The sequence below is a fragment of the Cygnus olor genome, chromosome 8, assembly GCF_009769625.2.
Source record: "Cygnus olor isolate bCygOlo1 chromosome 8, bCygOlo1.pri.v2, whole genome shotgun sequence".
NCBI classification, from domain to species: Eukaryota; Metazoa; Chordata; class Aves; order Anseriformes; family Anatidae; genus Cygnus; species Cygnus olor.
In genome coordinates, this window is record NC_049176.1 from 18,646,752 (window position 1) to 18,666,183 (window position 19,432).

General features: G+C 36.0%; 1 long non-coding RNA gene across 1 annotated transcript in view; it reads left to right on the forward strand.

Moving 5' to 3' along the window:
* The window catches only part of LOC121074036, a 68,965-nt gene extending 52,475 nt beyond the window's left edge, over positions 1–16,490 (forward strand). Inside the window, exons 2-3 of the long non-coding RNA XR_005822077.1 lie at positions 15,123–15,168; positions 15,734–16,490. This is a non-coding gene — a long non-coding RNA (uncharacterized LOC121074036). The remainder of the gene's footprint in view (positions 1–15,122; positions 15,169–15,733) is intronic.
* Positions 16,491–19,432: the final 2,942 nt, after the last annotated feature.

Consider the following 19,432-nt stretch of genomic DNA (forward strand, 5'->3'; position numbering starts at 1 on the left):
GGAGACACAGGGAGTCAATAAGTGCCAACAAATTTTGGTTTTGGCACTTCAAAAGGTAGTGAAACTTAAATATGTATGTAGACTGTGGGCAGTGTGAAACAACTCAGAAATTTCAGATGTCTCTCAGCTGTATCTGTTTTAAGAATCATTGTGTTCTTTTAAGCATTGAGAACTGAGAATGGACTATCAATGTATTAACTTATTTCCCATCAGTGAGTATCATGACCATAAGATGGCCTTGCAGTATGAAAGGACGTATATAGACTCCAGATACTTGCTGCTGACAACAATCACTGTAGGATAAAGAACTCTAGTCAAGAGTAGGGGCAGGGCTGTGATATATTCAGAGGTGCATCTTCATTTTTCCCAAATTCAACAGTGTCGAGATCTAGGATTCTACTTTGGGCCTGACTCCAGGATGAAAGGGCTGTCAGAGGTTGTAACAGAGACGAAACAAATAGTAATAATAAATAAAAAGAAGAATCTGCTGCTTCTTAATTAGCATGTAAAATATTTAATTTCCCAAAGTTTGTGTGTCCCCTCCCTTCTGTATCTCCTATGCTTTGGAGCCTTGACTAAATGCATGTTTTCACACCACCATCACCACAGTATCCAATTGTCTTGATGTCTTCCCTCCAGCCAAGAGAGCGAACAAGTGTTTTCTTCATTTCACTGCTGTGGTGCTTGGCAGGAGATGCTGCATTTACAAGGCGTGTAGTTTTTGATGGGAATGAATGAGGAGATGAAATCAGTTGAGCAATCATCTGTCATACATCTAGCAGACCATCAGGTACTCTTTTTTTTTTTTTTTTCTGCCTATGAAAATGGAAGGTAGCTATATCTCATTGTACTAATATGACTAATTTTTTTAAGTACAGGGTACTTGGGATGAGAGAGGAACACCATCTTGTCACAGCACTAAAACTGGGAGCTGCCAGCAGGCCTAGTTGTTGCTGTAAGATTTGCAGTCCTGCTCTGATGGGGACAAATTTTCTCTCTCCTCCCATTGAGATGAATGCTGTAGCAATTGCATGGTTTTTACTGTGTGCCAGTGCACAGCTAGTGTTTCCATTTGCTTTGCTCTTCATTCTCTTCTTAATAATATTTTTTTGTTTCCTTTCTGTTTTTGTTTGTTTGTTTGTTTTTATAGGAGATCTAGTATCGTTGTCAGTAGTTAAGATTGCCTAATAGTTTCTATTATAAGAATTTGTTTTCAGTTGCATGTCTATTTGCTAACATTTAAGAGTTCAGGCAGAAATGTTTAATAGAGGCCTCTGTCTCAGAGTGCTGGAGACTGAAAGCTACAGATAACACAATTTCAGCTGCAGTGTTAGGGGGGAGAGTTTAAGTGCTCCTGAGTCACCCAAGACGATATGGAATCAGTGTAGTTTGGAATAAACATACAAAATAGTGATATGTTTGTGTCAAGGAGCACTTTCCTCATCCTAAAAAATAGTATTCATTGAAACTTAGCTCTGAAAAAAAAAATCTAGTTCATAGATGTTTTGTAGAGATTTTTGAGGAATCTCGCTGTTAATTCATGGAAGGTTTCGCTCAGCTTGTGGGTGTTGATCATCAGTACAGACTGTATGTTGAATGTGCCAGTCTCCCTCTTGAGAATGGCCACAAGCCCATAATGAGGAGGGTAAAAGCCATACAAGCAACCCTTATAGTGGGTTTTTCTAATTTTAATGGAGGGTTTTAATTTTTAAGGTTTCATCATTTTTAAAAATGTTTTTGTATTTTCATATATACAAGGAATAAGCTAAACCAAACATGATATGTGAATATTGAGCTTGCAGTCAGTGTTTTCCATTGCAGAATGTCTACTGAAAATCTTATTTTCAAGTATTCATGCCCTTTTCACTGGAAAGCAGGATCTGTATTCAGATTTTGCTCGTAGCAATGTCTTTGATTCATCTTGGACTGAAAGAAACTGATCTCATCAGGCCTTCCAAACTGGGCCAGGTGGCCAGTTTATATGGGTGCTGCAGATCCTAGCCCAGGTGTTGGGATAGTGCAGTTTGTGCGTACAGCAGCACAGATGACAACTGAGGAAAAGAACTTCAGCTGGAGACTTTGCTAATGTGGCAGATGGGATCTAAATATTTACTTAAAATGTCCTTTTTTTGGGATAATTTGTGAAGAAGTATATTTGTTTGCTCCCGACCACTGAAACTTACTTTTTTCACAGGAAGATGTGTGTGCTCAGAAAGACAAGATTTTGTTTTCCATGGGTGGTTTTCTTTCTTGTTTGAAGTGGTTTCACATGGGGAAATAAGCTGCTTCCTCAGTAGTGGCTGACCTTGGTTTTGCATATTCATTTTGCATCTTGAAGATGATAGAGACCACATTTGCTTTCCTGTATTCTCTGGAATAGACAAGTCATTTATTTTTGTTATGAAAGACTTTACCTTTCTGCCTGCCGTGCTGAGGCGGGCTGAGGAGGCCTCATATCCTTTATCTCATTCTAAGGCAAAACTCCCAGTGACTTAAATAGCAAATGTGCAGAGCACACATTTACTTTTACATGATATATCATTCCAATGACTTTACTGAAGATTTGTATCAGATCCCTGCTCTACCCTGTCTCCTACTGCATGTATTACAATACTGTAAAATATTTAGCTATGCGTTGGGGGTCTAATGCAAACCTACTTGTGTCAGTGCAGACTCCCACTGATTTGAGTGGACTTGGGAATCAAGCCATGAAGAATAGGTACCGTTTTTATATTGCGGCAGTGTGCCACAGATAAAACATATTTTCCACTCTAGTGAGTCTTGAGAAAAATATTAAATAGGGGTTGTACTCTGGGAGGGACTACGTTTGGACTTCTGTTAGGGTAGCAATTACCTACCTTGTTCATTTAAAAGATAACCTCTCTAACTTGTCTACCTTTTTCTTAAGTCTAATTATAGCTAAAATAATTTACTGCATAAAGTCTTGTACAAACGTATGTCTTTGAAACATGGTTTCTGAATACTTAAAAGTATTTTATCTGCTAACACTGTCATATAGGTTCTCTCTTTCATGTTCGTAAGAGATCTACTGTTGCTCATGTTTGTGTACAAGTGTGGCCACTAACCTTGCCCCACTTTCACAGATTTGTTCATCTCATGAGACACTTTACATGCTGTAAACTGAAAAAAGATACACAATTAAAACTTGTTAAAGATAATTAAACTGAAGTGGAGGGGAAAAAAAACTGCCTCACTGCTTTGTTCATAATAATAGTCTCTGAACTATAATTAAATTCTTCCTTCCAATAATTGTATACATACAAAGGAATTTTCCAGATAGCAAAACAATACGATGATTAAAAATGATTAAGAAGCTGATTCCAAAAGCAAAGATGAGCCAGGGACGGTTGGAAAGATTTTAGGTGCCTCTAAATATACTATACCAGCTGGATACCAGATGGTGTTTGGCTACTTGCACCCAGTAACTGAAAATATCAGAGGAGCAACTACACTATTGCCAGAATCAGTTCCCCTCCCTTAAATAAAAGTGGCACTCTTGGGAATGACTTGGCAACACAGAAAAATTTCTTGACAGTGAGATCTATTAGATTGTGGAATAGTCTCCCAAAGGCAGAAGTAGAAGCCAAATTGCTTGGCATGTTAGAGAGACTGGACGAAATGCTAGAGAACATACCATAGAGACATGCTGCTCTAGTGAGGTGGTGACTAACTCTGTTAAACAAGATCTTTAAGAAAAGATTCTTAAATTCTGTTAAAAAACAAAACAAAAACAAACAAAAAAAACCAACAAGGAATTAGGGAATTCGATGGGAATGTCACTGTTTTCTTGAGGGTAACTTTATAATGTCTAACCCTAGCTTTCACGTTACGTGAGTTTGTATGGGGCATCAAGGAAAGATTAAAGAACCAGTGTTGGCTGACGATAATTTTTGTCTGACTTGTCTCTAATCAGAAAATCAATCAGTCATCTCACGGATATAGCGTGCTTCTATAGTTGTGTGCTGTTTTAAAAGATATTTTGCATTAGGGTAATGTAGATACTTTCCTCCCAAAATGTTGTCAACGCATCTTGCAGAAACAGTAAGCATCACCAATATGTTATACTAGACGTGCAGACATCATCAGCTTTTGTGGATAATGAAAAAACTCTTGTAATTTGTTCCTCTTATCTGTGATCAAAAGATAATTAGAAAGAAAGGAAAGATAATTAAAAAGAAATTAACTTCAAACTCCCATTTCTGTTGGCTGTTTGAGAGTCAAGCCAGAAATAGGAAGTACATCGCTGTATGTAGCAGTTTGCTAGCAAGAAATCATCTCCAAATTGTTAGAAGTGTGATTACATTAATTGTGTCCAAACCGAAAGGTTAAAGAAATCAGTAGAAGTACTGTATTATGGAATACAAAAAAGGGAATGATCTGATTAACTAATGAAGGCTCCAGCCTGTACGGATGTTGTTGGAACTTGTTTGCTATTTCAGATTAGCTGAATCATTATGTCTGAGGAAAGTGTAGTAGAAAAAAAGGAAAATATTTTTATTTTCTGTTTTGTTATTATTTATTTATTCATTTAAATGAATGAAAAACCTTGGGGACCTAAAGCCTCTGGTGTCATTTGAAAGTAGCATTTTCAATTTGAGCCCCAGCTGCGGACTCTTTTGTCTTTGAACTAAATGCAGCTGGGGCTGAAGGCACCCTTGGCAGGGAAAAAACAGTTGTTTTCAGTGATTTGATTCTGTGTACTTCCTCGTTGCCACTACAGACTAATTTTTGCCTGTAAGTAGAATTTAAGTCTAGTGTTTAAAACCATACATCTGTTTTGGGTGGCATCCTGGCAGACTGCACACAGAGGGTATAGCCTTCTCCAAAGACTTTCCTATCTTTTGAAAACTTTGAAGTATCCCCACAGGAGTTCTTCTCAGTACCAGAAAATCTGGAGCTTTAAAAACTCAGCTTACAGTCCAGTGTTAGTTTGTAATGACAGACACAAAGAAGTAGAAGTTCAGTGGAGTCCTTTCCAAGTGTGTTGCTACTCATCACCCAGAGCTTGCTCCTCAGTCTCATTCAGTTCAGAAACAGCAGGACAAAATCACAAGATGGCTAAAGCCTGGTTTTGTGTTTATTTGCTTCAGTTTTTTTTGTTGTTGTTGTTGTTGTTTTTTTAATATATGTATATTATTTAATCACAGTAGCACACAACTCCTTTGTTGTTGTTGGGCGTTTGCCAGTCAGCACTTACTAGAAAAGCACTGCTCAGGACAGTTTGCACATGTTGCAAGGGTCTGCTGTGCTCCAGATGTTGCTAGACTTGGATTTAAGCTCTATGACCATGAAAGAGTGAATGACGCTGATCAAAAAATTGTTCATCCAGGGTCCGAGTCTCACCAACTTTTCCCAAAGCCAGATCACAGAGGGGTACGAGAAACTAGTAATACATTAGTGAGTTTATTTTGAACTGGCAATTTCAACAATTAATCCCTGTCCACAGCAGCAGCAAATGTTAACTGTATTCTGCTACCAGCATCCCACTGCTGTCACCTCTCTGAAAATGCTAGATGAAGTTTTGGTAGGAGACTGTAAAGCCACAGCAATATAAAGAATAAATATTCAACCAGAGTCAAGTCCTGGTCCCTCTTGAGGAACAGAGTGATGCAGTGAGCAAAAACCAAATGCTAACCCTGGCCAGCTGAGATTTTTCTTTTGTCTGAGGAGGATGCCAGTGTAATAAGAAGCTGACGTAGAGGTAGCTGCCTATGAGATCCCTCCTCTCCTGCCTCTGTTTGCAGGATGATAAAAATACCGCTCTTATTCTGCAACTCCTGGCTTTGGAAATGCTCTGAGAAATCCCAGAAAAATAAAGAACAGAATTTAGGGAATACTTGAAGATACTCTGAATAGACAACAGACAAAAATGCTTTTTGCATTGCCATTATTGGCAAGTTGAGAAGATGCACCCCAAATCATTTTCTAACTCATCACTTATCTAGATCACTGTATATTTACTATAAAATGTACATCAGTATAAAAACAAACCCTGTAGGATGAACCCAGAGATGGATACATCTAAATCGTTTCTGTGCAAAAATGTGTGTACTTGGACACACATGTTTTTGAAAATATGCGTTCCTTTGTTTACTTGTTCTTCCAAGTGGGACTGTTCCCTCATGTTACACAGGTCAGAAGGAAAAAAAGTTGCTTTGCTATAACTATGCTGACTTCTGTAAAGACTGAACTTGGCATTCGACGTGTTCCACGGGGGAAGAACATGACTTTTGCTCTTCCACTTTGCAGACTTCTAAGAAATTTGTTATTTTAGGAACGTATAGAGTCCATGTGTTCCAGTTTGCTTCCTGATGAACTGTAGTTTATGGAAACAGAACTTTTCTGAGTTTCTTTCTTTCCTTTCTACTGGCCCATAGAAAGCAACAAAACCCAAATTAAGATAATTATTCTTAGCTTTCTAACATATAATACCTATCAGCCTCTTTTAGAAATCAAGTGTCAGCAGAATACTTGTCGTGTATTCATGACTGAAATAATCACACTGTATATTTCTACAAAATGGACTTCCACTTTCTTTGTAACCCAAACCTACTTGCGAATTAGTGATCTGTAAACTGCTAAATGTTCAATAATTTAATTTCAGCAGTGATATTTTTCATTAAACTGTTTCCTTTTTTCTACAGCAAGCATGTGCAACATGCATGAAATAGTGGAAAAAATCTTGGTAGCTCAGGAAACAGAGCTGACCCATCCCAATGAACAGCTTTTCTTTTTTTTGCGCTTGTGTATACTGCACATCCTTTCGGAACACAGTCCCAAATTGTAATGATGTCCCAAATCACAGGATTAATGTGTCTATGAACAGACCTCTTATGCCTCCAGAATGAAGTACTCCTTGCTAATTTCTCTTCAAGACACCAGCTTAATTGCATTTTAAACAAATGGGCTGCTTTGCTGGCCAACTTTTAAATGAGATAACAGCAATGTTCACTCTCCAGCAGTGATGAGTGCCTTGCAGTAGATTCAAAACTCTGTTCAATAACAGGTTTAATCTCACACCAGCAGATTTACTGCAGAATAAACTGCCACTGAGCTCATAATTAGTAAAACAAAAAAAACCCAACCTACTAAATATTATTTTCCAAAGCAGCAGGCTATGTTTTAGTGGAAATTTTTAGTCCTATTCTTTGTGTGTTTTATTGATTTTATGTATGATATTGGGAATTCATGCTATGATTTAAGATAATGGTCTTTATCGATCACTTAAGCAGTTGTTTAGCTACATAGTAACAAAATGATGCTCCCATTCATGGAATATGTGATACTGACAGCGGGGAGACCACAGTGCTTCCCTTCTTAATGTTTATTTCTTTTTTCCAAAAGCATATTCGCTGCTGGAAAACAGCAACTGCAAACATTTGTGCTTTAGAAACAATCTTCCCATAATTTTCTTTGTTGCAGCTATTAGTGGCCAATTGTGATTCAGTGATACCCAGTTCAACAAACAGATGTTCCAAAGTATATTCTCTGTAGCATGAAAACAAATATTAATGAGGTAATTGAAACTATTGAAGAAAAGAAAATAGTGAGTATGTAGTTTCTAATGTTTGAAGTCATGCCCTTCAGTGTTTTCTTGTATTTAGTGATGATGTTAATTTTCAGTATCTAACTGTGTTTAAACACAAGAGGGCAAGTTTTCAAAGGGGCTTCATCCCAGGTTTAGGTTTGTGTGTGCCCACTGAATTTCTGCTCAGGAAGGATAAAGTCACAGAGTGTAATAAAAAAATTTGGTCTCAGATCATTTAAAAAAAAAAAAAAAGAAAAAAAACATAAACAGCTCCCAAGTGATGTAAAGCAGTTGGAAGGAGAGGGAATGAAATCTAGCCTACAGTGTACTTTTCAGCTGGTTGGATATATGTTGATTGTTTCCATCTATGAAAGAGATTTTTTTATTAAAAAGTATAATGCATTAGTTAGTCTAACATCTAAACTATAGGTTAATGATTCCTATTACACTTCCACAATGCATGTGTTAGATAGAATTGTGTTAGATAGAATTACCAGTTTAATTAATTTCAAAAATTCTTAAACTATTCAAGCCACAGCACATCCCGTAAAGCCTCCTATTCACACTAGAAATAGCTTATTTCAATAGGATTGTGACATACAGTCATTGTGATAGTGTGCAATATAGTCTATGCACAGCAAAGGTGTTATCAAATAGAACCTGTTTGCTGTGCTAAAGTGTACTGATTGCTTTGTTTGTTTGTTTGTTTTTTTCCACATTTTGAGACATGTGTGCTCCAGAGGAGTCAGTGCTGTCCTGGGGCTCTGATTGTCCATATGGGTGGAGCCCAGGTTTCCCTCCAAAGGAAATGAGAGTGCACAAGTATGGGGCCCAGGTATGCCCTGTTAGAGCTCACAGTGCCCCTGGTGGCTAGCACTCAGGGAACCTCACAGAATGGGTTTGTTCCACAATTTAGGCACAGACAGTGAGTTTCATCTCAACCCATATACAACGTATCTTTTTTTTTTTTATTGCCTTTCAGATTTTATAAAATTATATTATGCCTATTATACTACTAAGTTAAGGTAGGTATTGCACACGGCTACAAAAAACATTCCACCTCACTCTGTGTGAAATACTTTTCCTATTTCTATACATGCAAGTTTTTATAACTTAATATGAAGGATTCTAGCAAAGACCTTCATGAAGGTCTTTGTCTTCTTGTTTGTCAAATCCCATGAAAACAATGATCAATGACAGCAGAAGGTTGTCACAGCAGCAGTGTTTCTTGATATAAAAAAAAAATCTAAATGTTTTTTTTTTTTTCAAAAGGAATCTGCACTTAGGTATATGAGATAGTGTGAATACCCCCCTTCATCTGAACAGTCTTTCTGCAGCTGTAGATCTGCTAATGTACTGTAAGTGCATTCATTAGTTGTTGTGCCTCTAGGTTCTGAATGGAACAGCGGCATTGGCTTCCCTAGCCTGACAAAATGGAGGCATTTTTAGTGTCATTTTCAGTTTCCCTCTCTTGGCCAAACATAAGAACTTTTGTTTAAATTAACCCAGAAACAACAGTAGTGGAGATGAAGTGAATTTTAGGGAAGGGTGTTACTAAGAGAGTGGAGAATGTTTGGTGTCCTTCCATTCAGAATAGCACTCCAAATTCTCATACCATATCAGTTAGTATCAATAGACTTTTTTTATATAAAATTCAAATAGTGTCCAATAGATTATCATCTGGAAGAAGGCTGAGTAGTATATGTGTGTAGAACACAACAGCTCAGTAGTTCATCAAAATATCAGAGGTCTATCAAAATCGTATAATGTAAACATGTAAAAATGAACAGCCTGGGCTTTGGTCCTTTATAAGTGTACCTCATGAAAGACACTAAAGATTTTATGTCTTCACCCTGCATTGTAGTAATACCCATACTGTTCTTGATTTGATTCTGTGTCTTCTCTGATTTTCTGGTGATTGCTGCTACAGTAGTAGACTGATTTATGTAAATCTTTTGTGTAATTTGGACAGGAGGCAAGGACTCAGAAAATCTGGTTTTATTTCTTGGCTCCAGAACAGGCTTCCCTTATACCTGTAATATTTTTATGCCTCTGTAAAATAGAACTAAGAATATATTTCCCTACCTGTGGGTTATGAGGATAGACTTGTTACTTATGGAGAGTCACAAAAAATCTGTAAAACTCGTGATTATTTTTACTGATATATGATATCAATATATAATGATGTATTTATATATCATACACATCACATATATACAATATATATCATTTATATATATTTATATATTGATATAATTATATATTTTTACTGATAATGTATAATAGGTTTTCTTTTTGTAACATTTCTAAGTGCTAATCTAGCATATTGTACCTGAATGATATTCAGACTCCAGTTAGGGAAAACTACCTGTTTTGGAACTGATAGCTCATTGCTCTTGTCAGTGGAATGTATTTTTCTTACCAACTTGATATTTTCAAACTATAGTCCCAAATATAAAAAATGCTTTTTAATGTCTGCTTGTTTTTGCATTGTCAGCACTATTGCCGTGGCTGTATTCTGGGCCTCCCCTATAGTCCAGAAAAAATACATACAAGCTCAGGAAGAAATGATCGAAGTTGATTAATGCCATTTAGCGTGTTTATGGGATGTTCCACAATTTTTAATGTAAAAAAGGCAAAATTCTGGATGCTATTAAAAAGGCCTTTGAAAGATGTGAAAGAAAGAAAGAAGGAAAAGTAGTGTTAAGAAATTTGGAGACAGATAAGGAGACTTTCCCAAGAAACAAGATGACTGACTACTGGAGATATGGGAAACATGAGTAGGAAAGGTATGGAAGGTGAATGACTTGGCGGTAGTTTTAAACGGAAGGTCTGAACTGAAATTAGAGGAGTGGAAAGTATTGATAAAAACTAAATTGTGTTTTTACAAAAAACACTGCATTCCACCGCAATATTTCCAATAATACAAATATGAGGAATGCAAATATAAACAATGTAAAATGTGAACTCTAATTTGGAGTACACAATGTGACTGTGAATTTGTAAGAAACTGCTGCATTCCTATGTGTTAACTTTAAAAGGACTACATATGCTAACATCTGCTCAGTCTTTTCTTCATGTAGCAGGCCTCTAGCTGTAGCATACTTGCAGTTCTGAAAAAGAAAATTGATGAAGTTCATCCCATTTGTTTCTGAACTCTGATTTAATCTCCTTGCTAGTTATTAACTTGGCCTCAGTTCCATTTTGACCATGCAGATCAGAAACCCTTGCATTCTGTTTGTACCTCGGAGCTGAGGTATCATGAACATTTATTCCATTCGCTCCAAGAAAACCTTAAAGAAAACCTGTATCATCACTTGCATATTTTCTGTGTATGGGTTACTGAGGGTGCCAGTTCATTAGACATGGTGTTGTAAACCTGTGCAAAAGCCCATTTAGTAGTGGCTGACTGTTGAGCAAATTAATTGGTGGAAGAGATTAATACTTATTCCGTTTTCCCAGCACAGCACAAATGTTAAATATGTTGTGCAAAATCCATTAAGTATCAACAAATACTTTAAGCTACAACAAACTTACCTGTTGTTAACATCATGTTTTATATGTTACAAATAAATCCTTTTTTGTGTATACAATAAAATAAATAAATAAATATTTTTAATTCATCCTTAGAGAATAAATATCAAACATAATAGTTTTGAAATATTTCTACAGTTGAAAAAGTGGTTTTGCCAAGGAAAAGTTCCTTTTGGTGATAATTTCACAAGACCTCTCTTGTTCTGTCACAAAAACAAACAAACAAAAAATCAGAAAAAGCAACTGCAAGGCTTCGTGCTGTCATCTGAAATCTTTTGATAGTTTTTTGATGAAGATATTTGCTAAGGATTTACAATGAATATTCTTCCTATTGTGTTACATGATTCCGTGGATTGAAGCCTCCTCAGAGCTGCATTTTGCTTTGACCAAGAAATATATCTTACATATGAAATTTTCAGTAGCTGAATTGGAAATAAGGTAAAAAAGCATCGCAGATGGAATGTTAGGAGATAGGACTCAGCAGCAGGAGATATATTAATGGCTGGTGGATAATTAGCAACCACTTCATGTCTCAGTGTCACTTTTGCCATGGGATTGATGCAATGAGCCTGTTAATACTTGTTCACAGTTGGATTTTAGTAGGTATTTTGCTACAGCTGCAGCTGCAACTGCTACAGAGTGCGTGCATATGCAATACCGTATATGCAATGTGTATTTGGATTTGGCAGAAATGTTTTGGCTCCGTGTGAGTTTTTGTTTCTCTTATTGTTTGTTATTTGCCATCATGTAGTTGGTATATTTCCACCTTTCCTGCTCATTCTCAGATTTGCATGGAACAGCCTTGGCTGATAGTATGAGAAGTTTCTAATTGTAGGGGAAAAGAGCCAATTTCCCTGTAAAGAAATCAGCAATTGGAGTGTCAGTGAATATGAATAAGGCTATTGATTCTTTGTGATACGTTCTCCGTCCTCCAGCATTTCTTCTATTAGGAAAACATTCAGAAGATAAAGTGCAACTGATAAGACAAAAAAAAAAAAAAAGAGAGATTTTGATAAATATAAGGAAAAACATTTGTAGATCCACTAGGAATACTAAACCATTGCAATGGATGGGTGAATTACTCAAGCAATATGTAATAACATACAAAATCTTCACACCAGAAGGTAATATTTGCCTGGTCCATTAACATAATTGAGCTTAACTCTGGGGTATGTTGCAGAAGCCTATACTTCTACTTCTGATATACCAGAGTCTGAATAAGTCTAGCGTGTTTTGCCATTCAAGCACATTCACTTTTTTTGAAAGAAAGAGTAGGTTAAAAATAAAAACTAAAATACTCTTTTAGTATAAAGCTGAAGTATTTTTCCCCAATATAAAGCAGAAGGGAGCAGCAAAACCCCATAAAACTGAAAGGGAAAACACAAAAAAAAAAAAAAAAAAAAAAAAAAAAGGAAAGACAAAATCCTATTAATTGATGTAGTAAATATGATATTTTGGTATACTTAGGAAAGATATTGCAATAAAAATACCTTTGAGTAGAACTGTGAAGAGCACAATTGTAGACTACAAAGTAACAAATTTCTTCAATTTCTCCATCTTGAATTTTCTGTAAATTTAAAGGTAACGCTATATCAATACTTCTTTTTTTCTTTGTTTTTTTGTTTTTGTTTTAATTATACATAAACTAGAGAGGCAGACACTTAAAAACTCAATACAAAAACAAAGTTAAAAAAGCAAGATATTCAGTATACTGAACATTGACTAGTCTGCCTGATGATAGTCTTGAGTATCAGCTGCTTATGGCAAATGTTGGTTATCATCAATTAATCAGATTAAGTTAAATATGTCCTTTAAAAGTGTGTATTTGTGCGTGTGTTTTTTGTCGTTGCTTGTTTGTTTTTAAGTTGTACAGAAGGTTAGTATAAATGATAGGCACACATATCAGGTTCCATTGTACAGCAATATGTTTCATTGTCTACATGTATACCCCTTTTCTCAAGGATTTCTAGCTCAACTTAAAAACATCATTTGGGATGAAAATTTCAGGGAAGGTCAAAATTCTAGATTCATTTCTCTCCCTTAATTCTAACCACTTAAAAATATGTTAAGCTATTATTTAAAGCTACCTTAGAAGTCTAGGGAGAGTTGTCTTGGATTTCCTATTTTTAATACATTTTTTTGGATAACAAGCTTGTTTTCTATAATGAAAACGTCCTAAATCAAGGTGGACTGAGTGTAGATTTTAATATATTTATGATCTTTTTATATGATAGAGAAAAAAACATTTCACATATGTAAGAATACCTCTTTAGCCAAAATTTCGTAAGGACTTCTAGTATGTAAAGTTATTGAGCATGCAGGGCTCTGTGGATGAAGGGCTCCCCAGGTATACAGTGATGGGGGGACTGGAGCTGTTTGTGTCAATGGTTTGCAAATAATGGGTCTCTAGGAGAATTTAAAATTGCAGTTTTCACTCCAGACTGTGGTGCTTTTTAGGATGAGCTGAGTTGCTATGAGGCTTGGCACTCTTCAGTGCACCTTAGGCAGCAGTTCTTATACTTCCATTGAGATTGTAACAGCTGGCCATTACAATCAATCAACTGATATTTCAGGGGTATTTTTTCTTTAATATTAAGGGAAGAAAAGGAAAAATAAAAGATATTACAATTGTAACTTGTCCCAGAAAAGGGAAAAAATTTAAAGATTTACCTTTGACAATAAAAAGCAGGCACTTGCAAGTAAATCACAAACCAATCATGCATTTATTTGTCTTTAGGACACTGCAGTATTTTCTATTAATATATAAAAACTCTCTCAATATTTTTGTGTTATTAATTTTGTGTGGGTGTTAGTTATGTGTTGCAACAGCCTTCTCTACGTATGAGTGCACAGCACTCAACTATAGAGTGTATGTAAACTTCTGGGTCTGATCAAAACTTCATTAGTTTTCATGTAGATTTTCCTAGCTTTAAAACAAACCTTCAAAGTGAAATTAAGGTGTTGAAGAAATGGGTGAAGAGATGGGGATTCTAAAGTTTAGACAGGACAGGCATTGACCTTCAGTGTTGGCCAAAAAGTCAACTTAGTGAAGTCTAGAACTAGAAGTTTCCGAATCCCTGAGACTGAATAGGAAGCAAGAGAGATGTGATTTGCTCCAATGCACAATTCAGATAGAGACACAGTTTGTGCATGTTTCCACTTTTCACAAAGTACAGTTTAAATAAGTTAAATTATTATTTTTGCATAGTATCATATGTGTGACTAGTGTCATAGTGCTTTAATGCTCTACACTGACTGGAACAGCAAATTCTATATTAACATAATCATATGTTCATTGTATAAACATGTAATTATTCTGTATATAATTAAAGAAAGTTATTAATGAAGCATTCTTACTGGGTATTAGCAATTTGCTTATCAGCAACAAAGAAAATCATGAATGCAGCGGTTATAATCACAGTTCTTAATGCACAGCACATCCTACCTGGGGAGTACCTTGGTAACTACATATTTAGCTATTTTGTTACTTAATGTCTTCAGGGACATTTAACAACTAAAGCATCTTTATGTTAAAGATCGGGATGGAAAATTACAGAGAAGCTCTAGTATGATGCAGCAACAGTGGTAGCAGCATGTTTAGATAGATGGCAATTTCAGTCAGTTGGGTGCATATTCTACATGATATCAAATTTTGTATTTGCATTAGTTTGTGAAGTAATGCAATTGACACTAATTTAAATAATAGTTAAGGAACAGTAGGTTCAGAAAGTAATGCTAACCATTTAAACATCCCTCTGTTAGCAGCTGCTGCTTTTCAGGGTTAATTCTTTACATGTACAGCCATGTTGTTTTTCCCATAAATATTAACTGAGGAGACAAGAAAACCTCCTCCTAGGTGAAAGATCAGTGAAGATGGTATGTTGAAAGAAATGGGATCAAAGCATACTGGGAGGGCTGCATGGAGGAATCTGTTTCCTCCGTCAGACAGTAGTGGTCAGTCCTTTGGTAACGATTTTTTTTTCTTCCACTACTAATGAAATGAATTCTATTCACCTCTTCCTTTTCATTCCCTTTACAGGTCATCACATATGACCTCCAGAGTGACCAATCTCATCAGAAATCAGGTGAGACAGTTATGCTGACTTTGATTGAAAGCAATGAGAAAAGTTCAAGATGTTTTATGACTTGTGTGATTGAGGCAAAGAATCACGGACAGAGGAGGATTGTATCCTGGATCAAATGAAGTCTGGGAGTTAACTTTCTTGTTTAGAGGTTTAAAATTGAACGAAGCTCAGAAAGCTATCAGGTACTTTTAGTACAAGTTCTGTCATCTCTGCAGTTTCGTCTCAATTTCTCACAAGAAATATCCCACCATAAGTGATGAAGAAGGTCTTACCAATACAGTGATATCTCATTATCATAAATAACTATGTAGAGCAGAAAATCAATTTGTTTGGCATATAGTGGCATTATAGTATATTGAAATATTTTCCTATGGCTTTAAGAGAAAATGGCTTCAGAGTGGGCACTTACAAATTTAATTTATCTACCAATCTGCCAAATCTTCCCTTCCAAAGGGAAGAATATTACATATGGTCAGCTTCTAAAAAGTACACTGTAATATTGTAATAATTAACATATTGATGGACATATTTTGCATAGCATCAACTTGTGCTCCCCTGATTTTAGGAAAACTACTAAGCAGTGGAGAAAGTAGAAAAAAGTATTCTCCACCCTCTGCCTTAGTACAAGAGTAAGTGTGATGACCATTTCCTAGGTAATATATATTTATTAATTTTTACTTAAAACAGCACAGTAGTCATACATGCAAACTGATTCAGCTACCATCTCCAAACTACTGAATCCCAGATATAAAGAATGTCACCTATGGACTTTTTTCTATCCTTTCATAATGATATATTTGGTTGGAATAACGATCTCCTCTAAATTAATGGAGTTAACTGATAGAGCTGTACATGACTAAAACAAAATGCTTTATCAGACATTCTTCCCTGTCCTGAGGCATCTTCTGCCACCTGCCCTTTCATGGGGGCCCAGATCCATCACCATCACCTCAGACCTCCTTATAGCTAAGTTTCATCTTAGTCCTGTAGTTCATTTACGAGTAGCATCTTTCAGATGATTCTTTGGATGGTTAGGAAAACATTTCAAGTTCTTGTCTAAGCTCTTAACCTCTTATATCTCAATTGCCATAATACTATTTCTTCTGGCTTTGACAAGTTTATCATGTGTCTTCACTTTTGTGCCTTCCTCTGTGTTGACCCTTTACTTGAAACTTACAAAAATCATTTAAAAGGTGAACTCATTAAATTAAAATCTTTAAAACTCTCTCTTGTTATAATGCCTATGAAAGAAATGAGAAAGAATATCAGGCTGGGGTTGTTCTATGGATGTTGCCTCTCTTACTTTCATGCTTTCTTTGTGTACCTGTCTCTACTTACATCTCTCTGTTCTCTCCAGCCTGATGCTTTGATTTGCAGTTTGGGAAATGAGTGTTTTTGTCCTTTTGCACAGCAGACACCCACTCTATGATATGGGGTCCCAGACTGTGGTTAAAAAAACGAAGTTCTTTAACAAACAATTCAGTTAGGAGTTGAGTTGTGAATATACAGGCTGGCAAATTATTACATGTTTAAACTTACCTTTTTCTTTTTGTCTTGCATATAATTGGTGACTGTGACAGCATTTGACTTTTTAGCTTGTTTTGTCTGTTTCAGACATGCAAAGCTAGATTTAAGAGGTCAGATGGAGGAAGGGCTCAAATTATGAGATTCACCTGGCATAAAGATACCTAATCTGGGATTCCTAACCTGACACACACAACAGTAATCAGACATTAGCTGCAGTAAGCATCTAAGCTTTTCACTCTGAGAGCTGCCTTTGTTTCTCTGGGTGTGAGGTTTTGGAGATGTTCTCTTTAGCTGTCTCTTCCACATCAAAGTAGATCACTCCTTGAGGTGCAAGCTGTCACTACAGCTTACATTGTACCTTCAAGCATGGATTCTGCTCTGCAAGCCAGACATGTAGAAGGTAAGTGCTGTAATGATCTTATTCTACTGTAAAGGCTAGATTTTGGGTTTAAAATTAAAATCATTGTCATTTCTCTTCCAGTTGGTTTTTCAGGAGTTGCTTATCATTTTGATTTGATTTTTGTGTGTTTCCCATAATCTGGGGAAAGGTATCCAGATAGCTGGCAATAAAGTTGCTGTTGTATGACACAGAGGGGAGTCTTAAGCATATGTTCACACTATTCTTGCATATTCACTCTGCAGCAATATTTGGGGTTTAGTAGTATGAAGATAGAGGTGTGAGGGTGGGGTGACCTATAGCACATAAAGAATGGATTGAATATTATTCTATCAAGCCTATGGATGTTTAATGCATGTACATACCTGAAATTTTTGCTAGGAAAAAGTGTATTGCACTTAGGTATTAAGCCTCCACCTCTCCAGCCTGATCCACTGGTTACTGTCCTTTTCATTTTGTCAGTAATATGCAAGCTTTCTTTTAATTCTGCTGTAATTTGCAGGGACTCAAAGCATGCTTGAAATTACTTACCTGACTGCACTTTGTGTGAAGAACTCTATCCTCTCAGCTGTTTTAGATTAACAGTGAATTACAGTTCACTTCAATGCAATTAGACCTAATGAGGTGCGCATGGAGGCTATTGGGCCACCATGTAACCACATTATATGGACTTGCTAGTTGCCATTTTAATCAATTGGTTTGACCTTTGAATGTGAAGTACTACAAAGCACAAAGAAGTTCGTGGCCCAGATACCTATTTACTCAAATGCAGGGACAGATAATAAAAATAGCCTCTGCTCAGGAAAAACTGTTTCTCTGGGTAATCTTTACAAAAGAAATACTGTTTGCAAAAGGCTGGTTAAAAGGATTGGTCGTATCATAATGCAGTTAAAATATTGGCATCACTGTTTTACTTTCTCTCCTTCTATGACTTGATTTTAAACTTATGTCTTGCATCATTGGCTATTCAGGAACCAAGGTTAAATTTCAAGAAACAATTCCATTTTATCAGATTGCATTGTGGTAATGAAAATCAAACACAACCTCATGTGAGATTGTTGAAAGTAGGTAGACTTCATTTAAGGCAGCTTTGTTTAACTGTGTGTGTGCCAGGTTTTAATTTACAGAATTGAACTTTCGTACGAAGTGGCTGTTCAGGGTGGGGAGTTACATGTAGAGTTAAAGCTGTGAGAGAGAATGTTTTGTTTCTCAGGGAAACTTTCTGAGCGTAGCAAAATGAAAACCAGTAGGACTATTTCTACAGGTTTTACATAGATATAAATCTGTTGCTCCCTACATAATCATTGCTCTTCCTTTAGTTTGTTCCCTGTTTTGCTTCTTGTTGTAAGCTCCTGTTGTCTGTTAACCATGGCAGGCAGCTAAGCACCACGAAGCCCGTGGCTGTGTTTTGTGTTTGTCTTAATGGAGAATATTTAAAAAATAAAAAATAAAATTGGTGCTTCTTAGAAATTCAAAGTGATTTTAAAGTTAATTAGAAATATATATATATAAGTTGCCATGAGGTCTTGCCTTGTCTTTATACCACATAATATAGGTCAGCCTAAAATGTTTTGTAAATGTACCTACCCAGTATTTCTGCTGTTAAAACCTTTGTAAGTATGGACTTCTGTCTTTGAGAACAAATATCTGCAAATAATGGCTGAAATAATTCTCATTAGTCACTTCAAGGAGACTGAAAAATCTCCTTGGTATGTTTGAATATTAGTGTCTTACAACTTTCAGGATAGCTTTTGAACCACACCTCGTGAGAGGACATGAGTCAAATGTGTGACCTAACAGGAATCTAGATATGAATTCCTGGTTATGAGTCATACTAAGGAACAATGTCTTGATCTTTCCTTGAAACTGCAAGCATGTAAACTTCCTTCTTCCTATTGTGTTTAGCTTCTAAATGAGAAATATTTTGTACTTTAACTAAAAGTAGTATCGTAAGAAATCATGCTTTATTCTAACTGCGTGTAAGGTGACAAGGTAATTAAATGAAATAACAAACATTTTATAGAAGGTTCCAAATTAGACAAGTATCTTTATCTCCATGTATGTATACATATATATGTTGTGTTAAAACCTGTCTTATACTCACCTAAATGTGTTCAAAGCCTTTTTCTGTCTCTAACATGTTAATGATTTTGTGTTTTCAAAATAAATACCTAAGTACATAGAAAACGTGTGGATATCCTATCAGTTAATAGCAGTTGTAATTATCAATGAATGGTATGACCCACTGGTAATTGCTTAATATATGAAGCTTGTAGACCTTTTATACCTGTACTTTCATGTCACCCAATCTTCCCACTATTGTATGTGTCTACTATAGTA